Source organism: Neopsephotus bourkii, unplaced genomic scaffold (genome assembly GCF_033783945.1).
Source record: "Neopsephotus bourkii isolate Nb327-2 ecotype Australia unplaced genomic scaffold, CSIRO-AGI_Nbou_v1 NB_1760, whole genome shotgun sequence".
Lineage (NCBI taxonomy): Eukaryota > Metazoa > Chordata > Aves > Psittaciformes > Psittacidae > Neopsephotus > Neopsephotus bourkii.
Genome location: NW_026902234.1, coordinates 5,581,774 through 5,603,642, shown reverse-complemented (window position 1 = coordinate 5,603,642; position 21,869 = coordinate 5,581,774). Strand labels below are relative to the sequence as shown.

Here is a 21,869-nt window from a genome sequence, read left to right as displayed (position 1 = left end):
TCTCTTTCCAGGTTTGTATCACTGGCAGCCACATGAAGTGGTGTTTTCTCCCCAGAACCTATCTTCCATGCGAATTGCCATCCTCATCTTGGTAAATGCTCTGCAGAACACAGTCACAGTGGCTGCCAAGAAAGGAGGACTGGACTCCTCCTGCCTTCCCAGCTCACTCCTGCTACCCTGAAATTCTGGCTCCATCAACACATGGAAAAGAGAAGCGTCCTCTGAAAATACCTGTACACACAATAGGCATTTGAGCAGCTGTATCCAGAGAAAACATGTTTAATACATCATATATGTCACACATGCCCCGGGAACAAAAAGCAAGACAACATTTCCTTTAAAATCATTCTGCACTCTCAGTAGAAAGTGTGTCCATGTAACCACACACTCACTTGTGAGTGGTAAAGACTGAGATCATGGCCTCGATTTGTTTGTGTTTTCCTGATCTGTCACAGTGAAGGCTCTGCAGCAGCTCAGCCATCCAAGGAACAGTATGCTTCAAGCTCAGACTTTTCCGTGACCCACAGAAACATTCTCCATGTCTGTTTTGGCAGCTGGGCATAACTCAATCTTCTATGGTATCCACGCTTAGACAATTCTACGAGTAAGCAAAACAGCTACTGTTTTCATCCTACCATGTTTTCCATAGTATCTGGATGTTGAAATAACACTGCCAAAAAAATTGACATCTCATGCTTTGACAATGGTTGCTCCTGATCGTACACAGCAATACATGATCTCAGGCACAGCAAGGGGCCCAAGCCTCGGCTTTCTGACATGTCAATCACTCCTCAGCACCTATCAGGCACACACACATGCTGCCAATAGCCAGCAAGTTCAAGCACCTCCGCTTGAAAATAGCTGCAATGACGCTGGAAAAGGAGGCATGTTTTTCAGAATATTGCGAACTTGTGAAAACAATTCTGCAACTGAAACTGAGAATAGCCTTTGCAATCGCTACCCCTCTCAGGCAGCCAGCTCACTCTTGGGTGCTATAAATACACAGTAATAAACCATACCAAGAAACCATGGTACAGTAATGCTACAGTAAATTCTGGTAGAATTGCTTTTGAGGTGAACCAGCCTGTGAAAGAGGAAGAGAAATGGGAGACACTCGCATGTTTGGGGGAATGAAGAGGAAATACCTTCACCACCTCATTTCCCTACCTCTGAACACAGCTCTCCTGTGCTTTGTCTGTAGCCTATGGTGCCCTGGCAGCCCATTCATGCATAGAAAGACTTGGCAGAACACATGGTTACCCTTACACTGAATTCTTTTGCCATGTGTGTTTAATATATCTCTGTGATCTGATTCAAGTAGAGCAGATTTGAATACCTCATTATACAGAGACCAATATGTCTTCATACACACAGTAATTATATTGTTCATTCTGATGTTAGAACACTGGATCTCTTGCTGAAAGTCAGAGGACTCACATACATTTTTCAGTCACTTCGACATAAGTGACTACGCTGACATTCAAATTCCAAACAAATTACTAATGAGCTTCCCCACTTTTTTTTCTTCTCCTGAAAAGCAGATTTCTCAGTCTCTGAGAGAAACAGAATGGAAGATCTTAAATGAGAAGACACACTCACATGACTGCAGTCTAAGGAATAGAAGCCCATTTCTCAGCCAGTGTGAACTGCCAGAGCTGTATTGGCTCCTTGGGGAGAGGAGAAAAGGCAGGAGAAGCAAGGGGATGGAAATACTTTAACCACACTTCAGATGTCTGCCTTTGTGCTTAGATTTTGTAACGAAGATTTATCTAATTTTTAGCAAGTGAGCATTTTCCCCTAACGGAAACATGAGCTGCGGACAGTAATTTCTTTCTCCACTACTTTTTTATCCTCTAGGAGCCTTTTTGGGTATATAACACAAATTGTACTTGTATTACAATTTGTATTATAAAATACAAATTGTACTTGCATTTCTAGTTAACATGTATTCTTTGGAGTCCCAAACAATGTAGGGGTGTGCTGCAGGACTGCAGGGTACACTCTGGTTGGACACAGGAATACATAGGACAGACTGTCAAGATAGACAATGCCTTATGTGACCAGAAGTGAGTTTTGGAGTTTAAAGGACATGCCTGTGACCATCACAGTGACTAGTACGGAAGCACACTTTGAGCAATGTCCCTTGGATGTGGCCTGTGGTGCTTTGGGCAGGCTGCAGGTATTCAGAGCACTCAGTGCCCAGACTTCACTCCCTCCATCACCACCTATGGGTATAGTTCTCTGTTTTAGCACTATCCCATAAAGATATGTACTCTTTGGGCCTTAATTGCTTCACAGTCATCTTTTCTTTCCTTACAGTACCTTGATACTTGAGGTCAGGTGTCGAAATGCCACTTGGGTGTGTGGGACCAGAGTGTTAGCAGCTGGCTTTCACTCCAGTTCCCAAACCATTTACTGTGGGGGTCTGTATTCACTCAGAGTTCACTGTGACATTCATACCCTTATTATTATCCTGTGTTAATTAAGTTTCATATTGTTCTTAATTGTGTACATGGCCCCTGAGACAATGTGAAGGATTCATTATTAGAAAGACAGAGTTTTATTTAGTGCAGAATTCAGCACTGTGAGAGACGTCATCTCACCTAACCAGGGAAAAAGCAGCAATAGAAGGGAAATAGATGCTGGCATATTGGTCAAGACCAAAACTAGCAAGCAAGGCTTAAAGAGGCAAGACCAGAAGGGTGAGATTAAGAAAATTTAAGTGCATGTGTTTAAATTTAACCTCAGACTAAAATGCACTAATAATATTATGTGGCATCCACTTGTCTTCTGTCAATGCTGTGTCTCATTGAGAAAGTTTTTAATGCAGAATTTATTCCATTTTCAGTCACAAAGTGATTCAGCTATGGGAAGGAAAGGTGTGTAACAGGATGACTGACTGCACCTATGTGGCTTGAAGCATGTGTATGGAGCCCAGCCACAATAACGTGCCCCCTTTTTCTCATGCCCCTCGGGGGCTGCAGGGGACATGTGTGAGCATAAATCTGGGCCCCTTACTTGCTGATCTGCTCCTCCCCTATACAGAATTTCTTTCCACTTTCTGTGGAAAAATGATGATACCTCTGTGCAACAAAGCACGTGACTTCTTCAAGGGGTGATGAACGTTTGGTAACAAAATTCCTTGCCAATCTCTGTGGTTCACTCTGTGTATTCAGACTAACAGTTAGCTGATCTCCCTGGTGAAAACTGGAAGTCCATGTGCTTTCTCTGCAGTAATACAATATGATGCCCCGATGATACAGTCCTAGATAAAGCATGGTTTTCACAGACTACATCCTCTTGTCTGTCTCCCTGTTTGTGGGAAAATAAATGAACACACAGTGTGTGTGCTTGTTCTCAGAAACTTCCAGATGTGTTTTCTGGTTTCCACGTTTTTTGTCAAACCACTGTGGATGCTCTTTCATTGCTTCCCATACAAAAAGGAGTCCTGGTTGAACACAGTGCATACCAGCTGGCAAAGGGATGGGTTCCCAGCAGGCTTTTGGCATTTGATACGCTAATGTGTGCGAACAGGTTGATATGATTAAGGTTAAAGACTGAGAGACAATTCCAGACTTTTCTAATTATTGTATAGCATTAAATATTTGCTGGCGCTTTTTATTTTGAAGCAGTCGGGAAGCCATTTGGTCATAATGGCAGCCTGATTGTTAATAGATAAGAGACATTATATCCTTCTTCTGCCATTTCTGTTACCATAAACCACACTTGCAAGCAGAAAAGAATACAGCACAAAATAGAACTGTATTTCTGGATGTCCAAGTTTTTAAAGCTTCACTATCAACAAAAGAAAAACTGTATGGGCTTCATTTTCATAGCATTCACTATAGAGTTATTAGGAAGTGATTTGGAGAACTCTACAGATGTGAAACCAAGGGGACCTAGAGAACAGAAATCAGTGTGGCCATCACACTGCAGTTTGCTGATTGGCTTGGGTCTCCTTCCAGCCCCGCAGTATTCCCAGTTCTCTTTGTGCTGTACTCAGGAAAGGCACAAAGCTGTTTTCTTTCCAGACAATTTTACCGATGGGCCTGACTGCTTAATTGGTTTGGCATAGGATACCAGTGCTCCTCCATTTGTCTGCCCTTCCTGTTTGCTTCTGTAATTCAGGCTGTAGAACTGCTCTTCAAAGTTTTGTGTGGTATGGTGTGTCAGGTTGTGTAGCAGATTGTGTGGCTTCATATTTGGTGACAAATTTGGTGTTACTTAAATGGCCTCAGGTGGCTCTTTACTTCCAGTCCCTTGTCTATTTATTTCCAGCTCCATGTCAGCATGATGCTTTGCTTAGCCAAGTGTTTATGTGGCCGTGAATTTCAGCAGCTCAGGGAATTGATCTGTTGGGAAAAGCAGATCTTGTTTCCTTCTCCTTGTTCGTTGTTTGGCCTGCAGGCAGCTGTGTCAGCCCTGCCCAGTGCACCAGCCCTGGCACTGAAGGACCACTTGAGGAGCTGCAGTCTGCATCAGGCATCACCCCATGGAAGCATGAGTATCTGCAGAGCACTCACTGCATCAGCCCCGAGTGTCCACTGCTTTTTCTGCAGCAGATCAAGGTAAGTGATTCTGCCCCTCTATTCTGCTCCAGTGAGACCCACCATGGAGTAATGCATCCAGCTCTGGGCTTCTCAGCACAGGAAAGACATGGACCTGTTGGAGTGGGTCCAGAGGAGGGCAATGAAAATCATCAGAGGGCTTTAACACTCTCCTATGGAGGAGTTGAAGACTGTTCAGCCTGGAGAAGGCTCCTGGGAGACCTTATTGTGGTCTTTCAGCACTTAAAGAGCGCTTATCCAAAAGATGGGGACAGAAATTCTAATAGGACCTGTTACGACAGGACATGGGGTAAGGGTTTTAAACTCGAGGATAGTTTCAGACTAGATATAAGAAAGAATTTTATTTGTTTTTTTTACAATGAGGGTAGTGAAACACTGGCACAGGTTGCCCAGGGAGGTGGTGGCTGCCCCATCCCTGGAAACATTCAGGGCGAGGTTGGACAAGGCTCTGACCAAGCTAGTCTAGTTGAAGATGTTCCTGCTCATTGCAGGGGAGGCTTAGACTAGATGAGCTTTAAAGTTCTCTTCCAACCTAAAGCATTCTATGATTTTATTACATGATTCTACGTTAACTGAAAAATTATATTTGGGGGAAAAAATCAGAAAGCAATTGAAGGTCAGGTTCTCATCTAACCTATCTTAGTAGAGCCCATTGAAATCAGTAGAGCTTTGATGATTTATGTGAGCTGAAGATCTACTCATGGCTTCTTATAACGTAAACTAATTCCTGCAGTAGGTTTATTGAAGGCAGGATTTGCAGATCAGGATTGATTTGCTCCTTTTTTTCTGAATTATTAAAGCATCTTTAGTTTTATTTTAAATTTGATTTTACTATTGATGGTAGCTTTTGTCTCTTGTCCTCATAATTTATCTGTTAAAAGTTCTTCTGAGTGTCAAATACTTAGAGTATCTTTCAGATTCTCAGGTGACTAAGATAGGATTCTTTCTTTAATTAAAAAGAAGAAGATTGAGTTTCACGGCAATCATGTTTTTATATTCCCATATGTATCTGAAGTCACTCAGATTAGGAGAACTGGGCTTCAGTTTTTGAAATTAGACTTTGTTAAATTGGACTCTGAGAATGCATTTCCCTATCTGACTAAAATACCCGTAGTTTTAAATATTACAAGGTAAGCCCTCATGAACTCTGATAGATCCTAATGGCATCTTTTTTTACGACTCAATTCTGACCTTGTTTCTTACACTGTAAATCTGGTATAACTGTTTCAAACTCAGTAGAATTACTGTTGGTTTATACTGCCATAATGAAGGTTAAAGTCTTTCTCTAGACTTCTACTTCCCCAAAGAAAAATGATTTGCCATAGTAACCAGTGTAACCCAAACCAGTATGTCGGATAATAGAAATTAATACAGCAATACTGAAGGGTTCAGAGTTAGGCTAATTTATACCACACAAAATGTGACCATCTTCAGGGTATTTTACTGAACTTGACTAATTATTACAACTAATTGGAATTCAGAATATCCACCTCTGAGACACCATATCAATAGCACTTGTGAATAGTTCAGGGCCTCCTTGGTTGAGTGAAAGGGAGGGTTTTTTAGCCAAGTGTGATGGGTCAGCCTTACAACATTCAATGTGATTTCCTCTTCAGACTAAAGGCGCTCAGAGCACATGGTCAGCATCACTTCTGAAGTCCACCCTGTGCACGCAGACCCTGGGTGCCCACATTGCTTCTGGGCCACTTCTGCTCCTCCCTCCTTGCTCATTTCCCCAGCCCTGTCAGAAAGGTCCTGCTCCTCTCCCTTCTAGCCTCAGGAGTCTGCATGTCATCAGCTGGCAGACACCTCTAGCTTGCCAGGCAAATGTGTGCAAAGCTAACCAGATGGAGGAAGAAGTGAAAACAGAGGTAGTGTGGGTCAGCAGCAGAGTCCAGCTGTGTCAGACACCACAGTTAGACTCTGAAGTCCTCTCTCCTGTTACCCAGCAGCAAAGGCCTTGTGCACATTGCTTCCTTCCAATGAAGGAAGCATTTCAGAGCTCACCATAAGAGTTTCCTGTCAAGATTCAAGTCCTTACAATGACCCTGTTTTTTAATAACATACATATATCCACCTCTGTGGCTTCAAACCTCCACACAGTCACACTTACAAATGATTCTGCCTAATCAGTACCTTTAAAGGGATTCTTACCTTGCCTGAACTGCCCTGGCCCTCCATTCCTTTCCTTCACAGCAAAGCCCAACAATTTTCCTTCTTCAGCATTTCTTCTCCCAGTGCTTTCCTAGGCTAATAGCATAATAGCACAGTGAAGGCTGCCTGATGCAGGTGCAGGTGAGGGGGAGCCAGCAAGGGCAAGGACAAGCTTAAAAAAATTAGACACTAGGATCAAGACTTGCATATAATGAGGGTTTATGACTTTCAAAACAGCAGGCATACAGCACCACAGCATCTCCAGCTGTGGTCAGGCCCTCTACACAGAATGGGTGGCCAAAACACCCATCACAATTTAACTCATTTGGCTCTGATGGGTAAATGAATGTGATTTCACGCTGTGTGGTGCCACCTCAGACACCTCCTGCAAACTTCTCTCATCTATTCCCCCTTGGTCTTGCTGGCATCATACAGAATATGGTCTCAAGCCTGACAGAGAAAGTCTACCATCATGCTCTTAAAAAAAATAGGGGGAAAGGATTTTATTTGTGTGGTTTGTTTTTTTTTAAGAACCATTCTACTTCCACTCCACATTTTTTTTCCTGGTGAAAACTTAAGTGCTTTACATGGTAGCTGAAATTGGCAATGATGTGTCACTAAAATAAGATGGATAGTGAACAGCATGATGGTTCTGTTGACCTAGATTTGTTTAACTGGCAGGGCAAACAGATACCTGCAGAGCCTTGGACAAGCAAGGACTGTGGAAAAACTTGTCATAGTATGTCCTGTTATATGGTGGCAATAGCAGTGAAACAGTGCAGTGAACAGCAACAGCTAAAAGCACAGTGGAAAAAATATGTCATTCAACTGATGTGTAACTGAAAGGTCAAGCATACATAAAAAATGGTGATATAGGTCTTCTAATGGCCTGGACAGGCTCCAAGCTTTGTGCATCCAATACCTACCTACAGGTAGCACAGCACAGAATTCTTCCAAATGGCACATACCACCTTGTGAGCAGTCTTTCTGCTTTTCATCATTCCCACTTCAAATTGCCTAGAAAATGTAATTTAGGTTGTCAGTTTCCAAATAACCTTTACAACCCTTCCCTCAGCACTTCGTGAGGATCATGATAGTCACCTTCCCTACCAGCTCAGATTTTCACAAATGCTGTCTTTCTTCTTTCCATAGCTGATCATCTTTCATTTACAACATGCTCTTCTATTGCCACCATGGGTCCTTAACAGCCCAGAAATAGTCCGTACCTGTCCTGCTACCAGGTAAAATGGATGTCTGCAACTCCTTATGGCAAGCAATATGTGCAACTGTAAATTCTAAATCTTCTTGGAGCCTAGGTTACAGAGCAGCATGCAGTGGGAACCTGCATGCCTCCACATTGACACTTGTAGGATGTCTGCCATGACCAAGAACATCCTACTTTTCACCACTGCTTGCAAAAGGCATGGAAGCAGCCGTGAAATATGCTGGTATCCCACTGCTAGATAGCATCCTAGATGTAGTGTTCTTTACTTTGAAAAGAGGAGAACCAGCCCTCCCCAAGGAGCTCAGAACTAATTCAGCAGGGCTGGATTCCTACTGTCGTGCTGAGCCAAGGCCAAGCAAAATGCAGTGAGACAGCAGGTAGTGGGGCAAGAGCATACAAGTATCACATGAGTTCAACTAAAACATACATGTGCCACATATGAAGGGGGCAAAATGAACTATTTTCATGAATAATGCATAACTCAGCACTAATGAATGCAGAACAGGTGTTACAGACAGGTTGAAAACACTTCTACAGACATGTCACAGACTGCTGTACAACTTCACAGATGCAGTATTCATCTTTCATGTAGAAGAGCTTTGGCCACATCCCTGCTTTTGATTAGGAAGAAGACGGAACTGAACACTGCTTTCTTAAGTGAGCATCCCAAATGGACCAGTAGTTGGTCCTACCCAGGCTGCTGATTTTGCCTGGAGTCCCACACAGAGATAGTGGAGTCTGTGCACATGCTGCGGAGAAGCTGTTCGTACCCAGCTAGAGCTGTGAAAAGCAGCAGGTATCCAAGGCAAGGAAACCATCAGCAGAAACCATCAGCAAGGAAGTGTTCTGTGTTGTTCAGTTTGTTATTTACACTGGACCTGTATTTAAATATACCGAAGACAACCTGGGGTAGGGGTGTCATTTCAGCTTTTAAGAAACTTCATACCTCTCTCCTGCTCAGCTCTGCACAATACTTTTGCTTACATTCCTCTGACTGATCTCATGTGATTTAAAGTGGCTGAAATAGGTAAAGATAGTTGTTATTTTGTCATGTTTACATGCATTGATGTGCTGTAGAAACAGACGGAAAAGAAGTGATTGTGGTCAAGTGAACTACTGTAGGATAAAGAGAGATAAATAATTCAGATTCTCATTATAACAGAAGAGTACAGCTCCCATAGAGAGAAGGAAGCTGTCTTTGTGTGAATTGGTATGCTGTGGCTGTTTAGTAGCCATAGCATGTAATCTAGCATTAGTATTAACATAAATCAGTGGCAGGAATTAACAATATTTCTAAAGTCTTATATGATAACTGGATCCACACTATATTGTTTAGTCCTCCTGGGCATTTTAATAATCACGTAATAGAAATGTTGGAGTAGCTGAGATATTCTTTATATTGCTCTGTGAAAGGTCTTTAACACAATGTCTTTAGCAGACAGTTTTGATAGAATGTGTTGTACAAAAAGAAATATGCCTATTTTGGTAATATGGGTATGTTTCATTAGCTCAGCCCGCAGCGATATGACATTACATTTAAAAAGGAATACAATTAATAACAATGAGAGGGGATTTTTTTTAGCTCTCAGAGTATAGCTGGAGGAGCTGAGCAAGGTGTCAGGGCAATTAAATAGAGGCACTGTATTACCTTTGTCTGAACACTCATAACATCTTCCCTCCTCAATACACTGAATAGGAGATTTCTTTGCAGTAGGATCCCTAATTTATTTTGATGTTTCCTATAACTCAGATAATAATAAGATGGACTTTTTTATTAATCTTTTAAAACATACAAATCTTGGGAATTAGCATGTCTGTGGATCCATATATATCCCATTTTTACATAGAGTGTGGAATGATTGTATTAGAGATACACACAATAGCTTCTCGGCACTGAATTTAATGGAACGACCATATCAGCACTGTGAAAAAGTGAAAAATACTGCCAGTGCATGTACAGCACATGGATTAGATAACTGCAGTCCAGGGGAAAAGTTATACTTTGAGACTATTAAGATAATCAACATGGGTATTATTTTATTCAGCGTTAACCTTTATGTTCTACGTTAAATGACAATGAAACTGGTGGAACACAATCCTTCCCTAGAGTAACGGTATCCGGCATTTCTTTCATCTCTAAAGAGGCTTCTTAATATCCTGCAATCCTAAAAATGCTATTTTTCCCCTACTGCAGGTCAGATTTAATAACAGTGACAGGAGATAAATGGATTGGGCTCAGCTGAGCCTTCAGCAGTCCTGTGGATGGGAGGCAGGAATCTCTGCCCTCCCAGGAAAAGCAGCAGCAAAAGGCAGCAGGGGCACTGCAAGGACAGCCTCAGGGGACCGAGTCCTTATTCCCACTTCAAATGCAGTCCTTCCCGTTGTGCCCACTTCTCTGCCAGAGGCTATTCCGTTTGCCCCAGTCTGGCCTGCACATCTGTGTGGGAAGATTGGGAGTGTGCTTTGGCCCTAGGGATGCGGGCGGCAAGGATTTAACCTCACTGCAACCAACACCCAAACACATGTCGATGCTTCGAGAAAGAAAGGGTGAAAGTGTTCCTTTTGCAGGGCAGCTCGCTCGTACCACTCACACTGTCTCAACAGAGACAGCTCTGTGAGAAAAAGCCTTAGGCAGGTATCAAAGCAGAAGTGACCTTCCCATCTCTCCACACCTTCACTTGCCCTGGGTGCTCCAGTACCATTTTATGGGTGCCTGGCAGCAGTGCACCAAAGGCTGCAGGAAAACACCAACCCAAGGGATTAATGAACAACTCCACAGCCGTTCATGAGTAACATATTACAGCCCAGCAGAGAACAGTTTCCTAACTCACGGAGCTCCGGCTTACTCGTCCTGCAGCAGCACCCGGGTTAATGGCACACGGCGCCAGCCGCCCCAGCCCGTCCCCAGGCAGCAGCTGCCCCTGGCCTGTTTAGCCTCACACGTATGCGGTGGCACACGGCGCCTCGAGCCATTAAATCACCCCAGCGCGGCGGGAAGGGCTCCCCTCCCCTGCTAAGTGTTATTGACAGACCCATCACAGGCAGTGATGCATCAGTGCCCGCCTCAGCCCCAGCAGGCCGGGCTGGGGGGCGACATGCAGTCTCCGTGGCAACGACGGGGCGCGGGGCCTGCCGGGAGGGGTGTGGTGGCTGCCCGGCGGCCATGTTGGTGGGGCCCAGTGGAGAGGTCTCACGCCCTCCCATTGATCCGGCGCTATCGACCACTCCAATTTGCAGGAATTTATGGTATCGATGTGGGGCTGATTAACATTTTGTGCCAGAGCGGTTCAATACGGGCTGGTAACAGCTTTTAATGATTAATTGACTTTTACGATTCCGCCTCAGTGCTGCCAGTGAGCTGTGAGCGGTGGGCATGCTGCTCCCCGAGACGCTCTCCAGTGGCATGGGGCAGTGATTGAGTACTTGGGAAATTAGTGTCCTTGCTGTCTCGTTCTATGAAAGATAAATGCTATGACATTTAATGCAGACCTTAATTTAGATCAGAACACAGCAGATCATTTTGCAGTTTAATCGTAAACAGGTAAATATCAAAACTTGTTTAGCATTTCACTAGTTAGGTGGACAGATAGCAGGGATAAAGCTCAGCAGGCAGCGGGGGCAATGGCAGAGGTAAGGTAAGGTGATGAGACTTGGAGCCAGCAATAGTTTAGTGATAATGGTAATATACGTATAGACAGTATATCACACGCAGAATCCAGGTATGGTCTTCCCACATGACCATCCACCCTCTCTTTCCTCCTGTAATCTCATTCACTGCTCTCATTCACCATATGAGCTGTAAAATGAGGGCTTCCAACCCATGACATAATTTATGGGGAAGAAAACCCCATCACCTACAGTTAATCTGTTACCTAAAATAAACATAAACATTATGGAAAAACTGCAAAGCAAAACAAAATTTTATTATGCTCCATAACAACTGAAAAAAGATTGTCTGGGAAGCTGTGTGCTGTCAACTCCTACCTTCCTGTGTTCATATTTATAGCCTATTCCTTTGCATTCATTTTAATTAAAAAGATTGTTTCTTTTTAAATAACTGTCTAAACAAAATGTCAGATTATGCATGTTTATACATACAAAAGCTAAGATGACATATTTTGATCCTCTTGGAAATTTTATTCTCTGCCTTCTCACCACTCCATCATCCCCTGTACTTGAGCCGATTTACAGAGGAAATGAGGCCGCAAAGGGCCAGCTTCTTAAATCATTTTGACCCACTTTGGAGGAGCTGGAGAGCTGCCGAATCTCCCCATTTGAGGATTCCCTTGGCACAAGGGAGTTCCTAGCTCGTACAAAGCTGACGGAGCCAATTCCTATGCCATCTGTTCCCGCAGAATGCGTTTAGGGGAGCCTACTGGGGCAGAGTAGGGGTGAAGTTGAGGTATTTCTGCATTTTCCATCTTCTTTCCCAAGACCTTCATGGGGCCAATGGCTAACCTGTTAAAGTGCAGCATGAATCCCAAAAGCATAAGGTTGCAATGGGCTCCCTTTCAGCTCTTCTTCTGAGCTGAACCCAGTACTTCTTTTACAAATTGGCTGGGATCCTCTAAGAAGCTGTGCAGATGAGGCGAGCTCCAAAGGCTCATTTCATTCAACCTGAATCACCTTATAGAAATCATTGTCAAGGAGCAATCAGACAAAGCATTAAATTGCAAAATTGATTGGGCAGTAACCTCTGGGGAAAGGGGACAAAATTCTGGACACAGCTGAGTACATCCACATCTTAACCCTGATCAGCAGAAATCAGAAGAGCTCACCTAATAGCAACCCTTGGTGTTGTCATGCCAGCTATGTGATACCTGGAAGGGGGTGCTTAGCTCTTGAATCAAAATTCACAGTGCTGAGCAAGTCACCTAAAGCTCTGTCTACACTAGATGTTTGCCTATGGATTTGTTGTGATGAGTTTTGTGACCTCCCTGTTGCTATGATCAAAATGGCATGTGCTCTGGCAGGTAACTCTGCTCGAAAGCACCAACTACTAGCTGAGAGGTAGTAAAGGATGGCTTTTTAAACCACTTCTCAACTGGTGCCGCTTGTTACACTGCAACTCAATAGTAGGAGCACATCCCCTTCTTAGCACGCAGTCAGGCAGGCTGGTGGGTAATTGGGGTGCATCCTTTCCTGGAGTTAAGCAGGGACAGAGTCCACACAGTCAACCTACCTCAGCAATGAAGTGGCAACTACGTGTTGAGGGTGAGCCTTGATGTGCTGTTTCTTTGTATTTTTACAACCACCATTCAAGTGTTTGCTTCTATCTTTCAGCCTGAGCTCCTCTGCAACTGGCACATTTGGAATGTGGCAGCGTACCACACTGTGTATGGGACAGACCAAGAGGTTCCTGGCAACATCCCAGAATCCAGCTTTGTTGCCTTAAGGGGGGGAAAGCAGAGCAGGTCCCCAGGGCTACTCCAGCTCTAAGAGGGGAGGGGAAGCAGTGTAACATCTCTGAGATCCATTCTTGGCTGTGGTCACTGGGTAACTAGGGGAATGACTGCTGATCCTAGGAGAAGCAGCAGGTTCTTTGACGCATACTCTGACCTCTCATTCCATGTCATCAGGCAGCCTGGCTTTCAAGGATGCGGGACACTAGTTAAATGGCTATTATAACAGCCCATTATAACCCAGGCAAAGGTCAGCCTAAGCCACTGCTCTCACTGTGCTTGTGCTAACGGCTGGCTCTCGATAGAGCTTGAATGTGTCCCCACAGACTGCCTCTCCACTGACCCAGAAGTCTGAAGATTCAGGCTAGACAGTGCGCGTTCTAGCTTTAGAGATAAACAGTGAGTAAATTCCTGGGTTAGGTAACAAGTTTGGGTTAAGCCACAGGCAAGACATGTAGATAGATATAAAGCTTAAATTTCCTGTACATCAGCTGAGGAAAGCTAGCACTGGGAAAGAAACTATGCAAAGGTGGGCACAGTGAGACATATGCCTGCTCCTGTCATTTGTGGTGATCCAGCCCTGCTCCCACAGCTGTGTGTACCCGTTTAGCTACAGCACTGGACCTAAGCTCACAAACTTGTATCTCCTGGAACAGAATGTCATATAACCATTTGGCCTGGATCACAGATGGAGCAGGTGTGTCTGTCTGTACTCACCGATGTAAAACATACCTTAAGAATGTGCATGGCTAAATGTGTCACTGAATCTCCCAGTGAGTGGACTTTTGCTCCCTGTCAGAGCTGCAGTTGTATCTTTGAATGTCAGTGCTGGGCTGTCCTGTGTTCAGGTACCTTAGTCACAAGTGGGGACAGGTGGCTTATCTCTGCTGTTCCTTTGGTATGGGACTTGTAGTGATACTTTTAGCTAGCAGCCTGTTGAATATGTGCTGCAGAAGTGGGACTCCAGCTATATATCAGCAGTCTCATCAGAATAATTTAGGTGAGAGTGAGAATAGCGATGAGAGTACTTGTATTATTTCTGTATTGACTGGGTCACTCTGCAGCCCAGAAGGCAGAGCTCATAAAGCCAGAGCGAGTAGAAAGGAGTGCTATGAGAGGTGCAGGTAATGAGTATTCCCACTGTGAATGGAAAGCTCTGAACCCTTGTTTTTGGTCCATGCCTGTCTACACACACTGCAAAAACAGTGCCCCGTCTTTGCTCTGTTTAGCTCTACAGCTCTTGACTTCCCAGCTGCACTGCGGCTCACTTCAGTGTGTAGTGTGATTCGTTTCTGTCCCCTGCTACCTCTTATTTCTCAATGACAGTCTTCTTAAGAGACCTTCAAACCCACAGCTTAACTTAAAGAGAACTGAAAACTTTTATTTCTCAAAGTGTTGCAGCTGCCAGACAATTGCACAAAAGGTAGATAGCAATTGTCACATTTGAAAGGAAGTGGTTGCAAATGCTGGAGACCATGAGACTATGCTGACATGGTCTTTTGCAGGCAGAGGTGAGCCTCTGTTTTCTGTTTTGCAAGCCAGCTGGGGAGCTGCTTTACTGTAAGTTGATCCTAAGCTAATGCAACTACACAGCTTCATGTTCAAAAGCTTCTAGTTAGCACCATGTGCCCCAGAAAATAAGCTGAGGAGGGGGGAACTCAGTTGCCATTAAAAGTCCTACGTTCTGGTCCTGTGCACCTTTAGGGCAAACCTCTTGCTTCTGACCCAAAAGAGTCTGAGGTAGGGAGGGTCCAGCTTGTGAAAGGAAACAGGAATGGCTCAGCTATGCAGCCCTGCAGCAGGGCCAGTTCAAGATGTCAGAGAAGCGAGCTGTTGCTTTTTCTGCCTCCTGTTGCAAAAAGAGAAACCCAAATCAAACCAGACAAAAAAAGCAATAGCACTGCTTTGCTTCACACAGAGCCCAGGAAAATGAGGCAGAAGTCTGCATCTGGGGACAGTAATTGGTGCCTCTGCTTCTTTATTTCCATGATGGGATCAAGAGCCTTGCTCCCCTGAACCCTCCTTTTCTTTCCCAGGTTCTTTCCTAGCTTTCACTGCATCTCAGCAGTTTCTACCGCAGGGGGAAACACACGCCAGCTCCTTCCTTTGCAGGAAGGCTCCTTCTCACTTCATTGAGCTGACTGACTATGGGTAGGAGTGGCTGAACACATGCAGTAGGTCTATACTGGGTATCTAAGGAAGTCCCATTCAGCAACATACATGCCTGGGAGACACCTAATCAAGATTGGCAGGATTTTGTGTGACCCCCAGTATGACCTACATTCTGCCTAAGCTGCATTTTAGGCTTATAAAAGACAGTTTGGGATCATGCCCAGGTTCATCTCATGGTGCCTTGAAGAAATTCCGCTTGCTTACCTGCAAAAATGAGACTTTATGCTTCCTGCTCCCACTCTGGGGGAGCCAAGGAATCAGGAAGCATCTTGTATTGTCTAAATAGCACAGCAGAACAAGAGTCAGCTAAAGAGAAGGCAAACTGTACGGGGAAATCTCAGCCCCACTGAAGTCCCTGGCAAAAATTCCACTGACTTCAACAGCTTACTATTCTACAGCTGTGTGTCCTTGTGCCTGACCGCAAACCCCTTTCAGTGGCAATGTTCATAGGTTGTATGACTGCTACAAAGGGCAGAATGCAACCCTCTCCATTTTTTATTATGGCACAGTACACACACTCTGAGTGGCAAGTAGCATCTCTTTACGGTAACACAGAAAGAATATTATATTATTAAGAAAGTGTTTGTCTCACAGTGTAGAATGATCGGCACTGAATCTTTTCCCTCTCTATTCTATCACGTTTCTCTCCATTCTATGACCATGCATATGCTGCATTCACTGAATATTCCCATACTCAGCCTCACTGACTTTTGTTCAGGTGCATGGTTAGGGATACTCAGGGAGGAGTGTGGTAGACTGTATTTATAATTACATCTCTGATATTTATCCATTCAAAAATAGCACAATAAATTTTTGAGCAAACAGAATATTCAGAAGTTTGCCAAGAAAGACCATTGTTTTTTTGCAGCCACATGCCAGCCTTTCCTCAACAAAATCCCCCACATTATTTTTTTCACAGGTTCAGAGGACAGTTACCAAGAGGAATTTCTACCTGTAGGCACTGATTCAGTTTTCTTTTTATGATTCCTCTTCCAGATTTATAAGATAATTTAATTAGGCTTCTTATAGATTTCTTTGTCATTTTTTGAATATATATATATATATATATGTATCTCCTTCTTGATTGTGATCCTCTTTAACTCACTGGATGTCCCAAATTACAAGCTTTGCATGGAATCAGTTGCCTTTGGCTATGTTTGGTATTATGTTACCTTCTGTTCAGTTAACGGTGTGGAGATAGGCCATAAGCACTGGAAAAACCTCAAAGCTCTTTTCTGCTGTTTTGAAATTGAGAAAGCAGAAACATAATTGCTTTTGTTGGATCACAATCCTGAATAGCAAAAGACTTTTTAAACATCTGCCCTTCGTTTGATTGGCTTTACATCTTCTCTCTTTTTTGTCTACTGTTCATTATTCTGCATTTTATTCACTAATGAAAAATTCTATCCATGACAATATTTTCATATGCTGTAAGATGACTGGGATTCAATGCATTTAATCTGATCTAGCCCTACAGAAAACCTTAATAGGATGTGACAATATATGTTAATTCTGTGAGGTTTGTATTTCCTTCTTGCTCCTGCAATATCTGATCTGTCCTGCCTACAATCTCAGCACAATCTCCCACAACCCTGACTTTTAACAGAGCCAGACTCTAACTCCCAGCATGTATTTGCAACACCTATTGAAGCCACACAACACCGCGTGGCTATATGGGAAATATATTTTGCTTTCTTTGTCATTGGGCCCTGCTCCCATTCAGATCTGTGGCAAATCAGCACAGACTTAAATTCTGCCAAGACCAGGCATCAGAATTGTTCCATTTTGCACAGGATTCTCTCTGACAGGAGAACTCACATGTGTCTCTGTGTGCTGATCTCCTGCTCCCTCTTTATCAGTAATTGAATGACTTGATACATCTCTCTTCTTTTTTTTTTTTTTAATACCGGTGTCAAATACTTGTCATGATATTAGCATTCATTCCCAAGGAAATGTAGCAGCCAGAAATAATCCTGATCCCTGAGTGGACTGGAATAATCTATTCATTCTGCAGGGAATAGCTATCCCTATTCAATAGTAATATTGAAATTAAGAAATAACATTCTTTCTTTTAACATGGGAAGACAATACAAATAATTGGGTAATTTCCTAATAAGTTTGTTATTAAAACAGTATCTAGAGGAAACCTGAGCATTCAGCCAACTGAAATGTGTCCTTTTTTTTTCCGCTGGTTCGAGCAAAATGCTTGACATCAATACCACAAGTATTTTCAGTGCTACCTGAGAATAAGGGGGAATGAAGGCAGGAGGCTTTTGAAAAGTCACTTCTGATTTTACTCATTTAAGAGCTAAGTATTTCAAAAAGCAAAGAGGGCCAAATTTTGAAGTGCCGATAGTCCCCAGTTGGATCCAGATTTTCAGAAAGATTCCATTCTCATTTACACTTCTCAATAGAGCATTTTTCCACAAGTGCTCAGCAGCCAGCAATTCTTTCTGGCCAGGAAGCCATTGAGAAAGCTGGCCTCTTTTTTTTCTCTTGGGTTGTTTTGGGGGTTTTTTGAGAGCCTAAAAGGGAATGGAGTGTTATTTTATGAATCAGGTTCTTCAGACAAGTTACGCCTGATGAGCATGACGCTGAGGAAAAAAGTGAAATACAACTTTCCTTGCTGAAACCTCTGGAGGCAGTGGGTGCTAGAAAGAACCAGTGCATTGCTGGGCAGAGATAGCTCCAAGAGAGCTAGCTTGGAGACTGGAAGCAAAGGAGAAACACCCATAATTCCTCCTGAAGCTTTGCAGTTTATGAAGGAACAAGTATTTCCATGAATACCAGAATTATTCCGGAAGCCTAGTTTCCAATGGAGTTAGTGTTTCATGCCTGACTGACATTTTAAATGAATTATACTATGGCTGCGGTGTGAATTCTGCCCTTATCAGACACTGGAGAATCCATAAGGGAGAGAAGCCTTGGCTACGGTGTGGATTCCCTTATATCTAATAAGGTATAAGCTCTGACTGAAGCGTTCCTTCACATACATCCAGTCTCTCTCCCCAGTGGATACTGTCCATGTCAAATGAGAACTGAGCGTGGGCTACAGCCTTTCCAGCAGTAGGAAAACTCTTCAGCTTTGTATTTTCACAAAAACTTAGGAATTTGATTATCTCTGAAACCTCCACCTTTTGTCCAGGTTCAGCTGCAACTGGCCAGTGGGTTCAAAAGTTATTAGACAGCCATGTGTGCAAGCACACACACACTGCAATTGTATGAGCTGTGCTTCCTCATGGAGCTGGGCTAAAAACACCCCTGCTAAAATCTAAGTAACTGCAGCCTGCTGTATCTGTGAGCAAGCTGGGGAGGCTGTAATAAAGGACTGAGTGGAAAGAGAATAAATAATTCTGTACCTCCTATCCCATACAACAATCAGTTAGTTCATGTCTCCCTCCATCCCTAGCCATGGGGTCTGCCCATCAGATGCAACCACTACAGAGCCCCTTTGGCATGGAGCACTCTTAGGGGGGAGGCAGTCAGGGGAGCTGGAAGTGTTCCTGGCCAGTCTGCCAGTGTGAAGGATTGGCAGTGCTTCTCGCAATTTCCTTTCCCATGAGCAACTAGCAGCAATCAAATACAATCTAGCCCTCATTATTTGCCGTTAGTTTCTTTGATTCTGATTTGGAAATACGTTGCTAAGGAAAGCAAAAACCGTGGTTAACTGATTGATAGAAAATAAGAGTCATAGAAAACATCTGGAGAGCCAGATGAGTACAAGCCATTGTTTAGTTTAATACCCTTATAATATTTGCTGCAAACAGCCAAGCTGAAGGGTGGATTCTTCATCATTTTTTTATTATGTGCTTATTCCAAAATATTACTGAACGGGCTTCGATAGCAAAGTTTGATCCATGTCCTTTTGCCCAGACATTACCATGTCTGGGCTTTCCGAGGCTGTATAAGGCCAAATTATCAGAACATAATATCAAAATGTAAGAATGGTCATACTGAATCTTACCAAGGTCCCTCTAGACTCTTGCCTCTGATGGTGACTAATAGCAGATGTTTAGGGAAAATACAAAGCCAAAAAATGCATCCGCTTTTCTCTGATACACCCTCCTAGCTTCGAGAGATTTGCAGCTAGAAAACAAGCTGAGCCAGAGGTATTTTCTTTCTATTTAATATGGCTAGATGGATTTTTTTTCTTCTCGGAATCTCCCCTTCAACCTTTAAAGGTGAAAATAGTGAAGAGCTTCTGTTTCATCTAGAGAAAAATGCTGAAGAGGGAAGTAGTACAGCTGGAAACTTCGTGAATCATCCCTATGAAATGGGGTCCATTGAGCTGCAGGTATATATCTAACCAAAAATTAAAGAAGAGGCTCAGCTTCCGATTTGAACAGTTACTGTTCACTCTTCAGCTAACCATACAGCTGTTGAGCAATAGAAAGCAGGGGAGGGAATGGGGTGGAAGCAGACTACAGCTGGCCAGAGCCTCCCTTCAGGTGGGCAGAAGGAGAGAAGACCAGCACATCACCTGGCTGATCATACAGCCCAAAAGCTGCAGCCCAGGGAGCCAGCACCCTGAGCAGGGTGGTCTCTGGGTACATACAGAGAGTTGACAGAAATGCGGTTAATGGCCAACATTCTTCAAGTCTTTCTAGGTCCATTCCTATGCCAATCACAGTTATTCAACAACTCTGCTCTACAGCTACATCAGTGTGTTGCAGATTTGTTAACGAATCCTCTGTGGGCCCAGAAGGACAGATAAATGTTAGCATATTTCTGATTTCTGCAGATACTGAAAATGAGACAAAGAGTTGAAATCACTTGCCTGAAGCCCACAGAGTGAACTGGGAACAGAACCAGGTGTAGAAACAACACAACCCTAATTTTCTGTTTTTAGTGGCTAGCCAGCACTTCCTTTCACCTAATTTACTGTTAAATCTACAGGCGTAAATCCAGAGATAGATATACCAAGGGGGCTGTTTCCTTACAGAACTTTATTCAATATTTATAATATGTGCTTATGATGGTGATCATCTATGAAATTACATTGTTCTGACTCCATAAGTGATATTTTAACTAACAAGAATTGTTGCATAAAAAAATTATGCACTGGCAGTTCCAAAAATACCATGTTTTTTTCTTAATTCACACATCAGTTCTGAATTTATTACAATACAAATCTGTTTGTAGTGCAAATACATTTTTGCACTTCATTCAATCAAATTCTACTGTGAGTTTATATTATGTCTGAAATCGGCAAGCAGAGATAAGGGAAGGGAAGGGAAGGGAAGGGAAGGGAAGGGAAGGGAAGGGACGGGAAGGGAAGGGAAGGGAAGGGAAGGGAAGGGAAGGGAAGGGAAGGGAAGGGAAGGGAAGGGAAGGGAAGGGAAGGGAAGGGAAGGGAAGGGAAGGGAAGGGAAGGGAAACTTGTATGCATTTTGCCTGCCCAAGTCAAGTGGCTACCTTACTTCTTCAGGTTCGCTTTCAGTTAAGTCCGTTGTTTTCTTACATATTTGCCATTGTTATGAAGTCACTTGTATTCTAAGCAGTTTTTTACAGCTTAACATGGTCAAAATGTTAGTTTGCTAGAACTTAGTGTTGAGCCCACAGCTCAGAAAGTGACTCCTGAGGAACTTCTGTGAGTGGAGGACACTCCTGAGGGCATTCACTATAGTTTTAAATTCTACAAGGGCTGTTCCTGTCCTTTCTCACATTGCACTTATTTCTGCCCAAAATTGATGTGATCCTAAAGCCATCCCCACTGAATCACCCTCCAAAGCATAACGGACATGGTGTAGTCCCTGCTATTCCTACTATTCCATTAGACCTTGTTCGCTACATGTGAAAGGGTTTGCCAGCATAGCTACACTAATATAATACCAACAGAGCCACCTCAGTGGAACTGTTTTGATGAACAAAATAATAAACCAGCAAAAAGACTTTTTTTTTTCCTTCCCTGATATTGCTCTGTCTACCTCAGGCAATTGTTTTCATGCTTCTGACTGACACAGCAAGGATGGCAAAACTTTCTGCATAGACAAGAAATCCTGAGGGGGGGAACAGAATATTCACTGCTGGTTCTGGTTTCTGGTTGCATCTCAGTTGTCTTTCTGGGCTGGCTGCTTGCATGAGGGAGTTTGCTTTTAGAACTGTATTACAGGAGATTTGGGGCAGATGCCATTATTATTTGTTAAATTTCCATTCTTAATATATTGTTTATTTTAAAAGAGCACTAGTGTCTAGCATTTTCTGATGCTATAAGATACAAAAACTAGGCAAAAAAAAAAAAGAGTGCTTTGAGGAAGACCAACAGATAACGAAAGGACTGGCAATGTTTGACCACTGGGATGTATTTACTGAAAGAAGACCCTTTGTGAAGGACAGACTCAGTCTGAG

General features: G+C 43.2%; 2 long non-coding RNA genes across 3 annotated transcripts; one reads left to right on the top strand and one right to left on the bottom strand.

Moving 5' to 3' along the window:
* Positions 1 to 258: 258 nt before the first annotated feature.
* LOC133225360 (uncharacterized) lies at positions 259 to 11,759 on the bottom strand. Of its 2 annotated transcripts, XR_009729119.1 has the most exons (4): positions 10,980 to 11,759; positions 8,894 to 8,965; positions 7,649 to 7,739; positions 259 to 598 (listed from the first exon to the last, which is right to left on the bottom strand). It is a non-coding gene; the product is annotated as an uncharacterized LOC133225360 (long non-coding RNA). The 2 variants fall into 2 exon arrangements; XR_009729120.1 differs by lacking the exon at positions 10,980 to 11,759 and having other exon boundaries at positions 7,824 to 8,962.
* On the top strand, positions 11,067 to 19,843 carry LOC133225359 (uncharacterized). The gene is made up of 3 exons (XR_009729118.1): positions 11,067 to 11,193; positions 11,293 to 11,488; positions 19,736 to 19,843. It is a non-coding gene; the product is annotated as an uncharacterized LOC133225359 (long non-coding RNA).
* Positions 19,844 to 21,869: the final 2,026 nt, after the last annotated feature.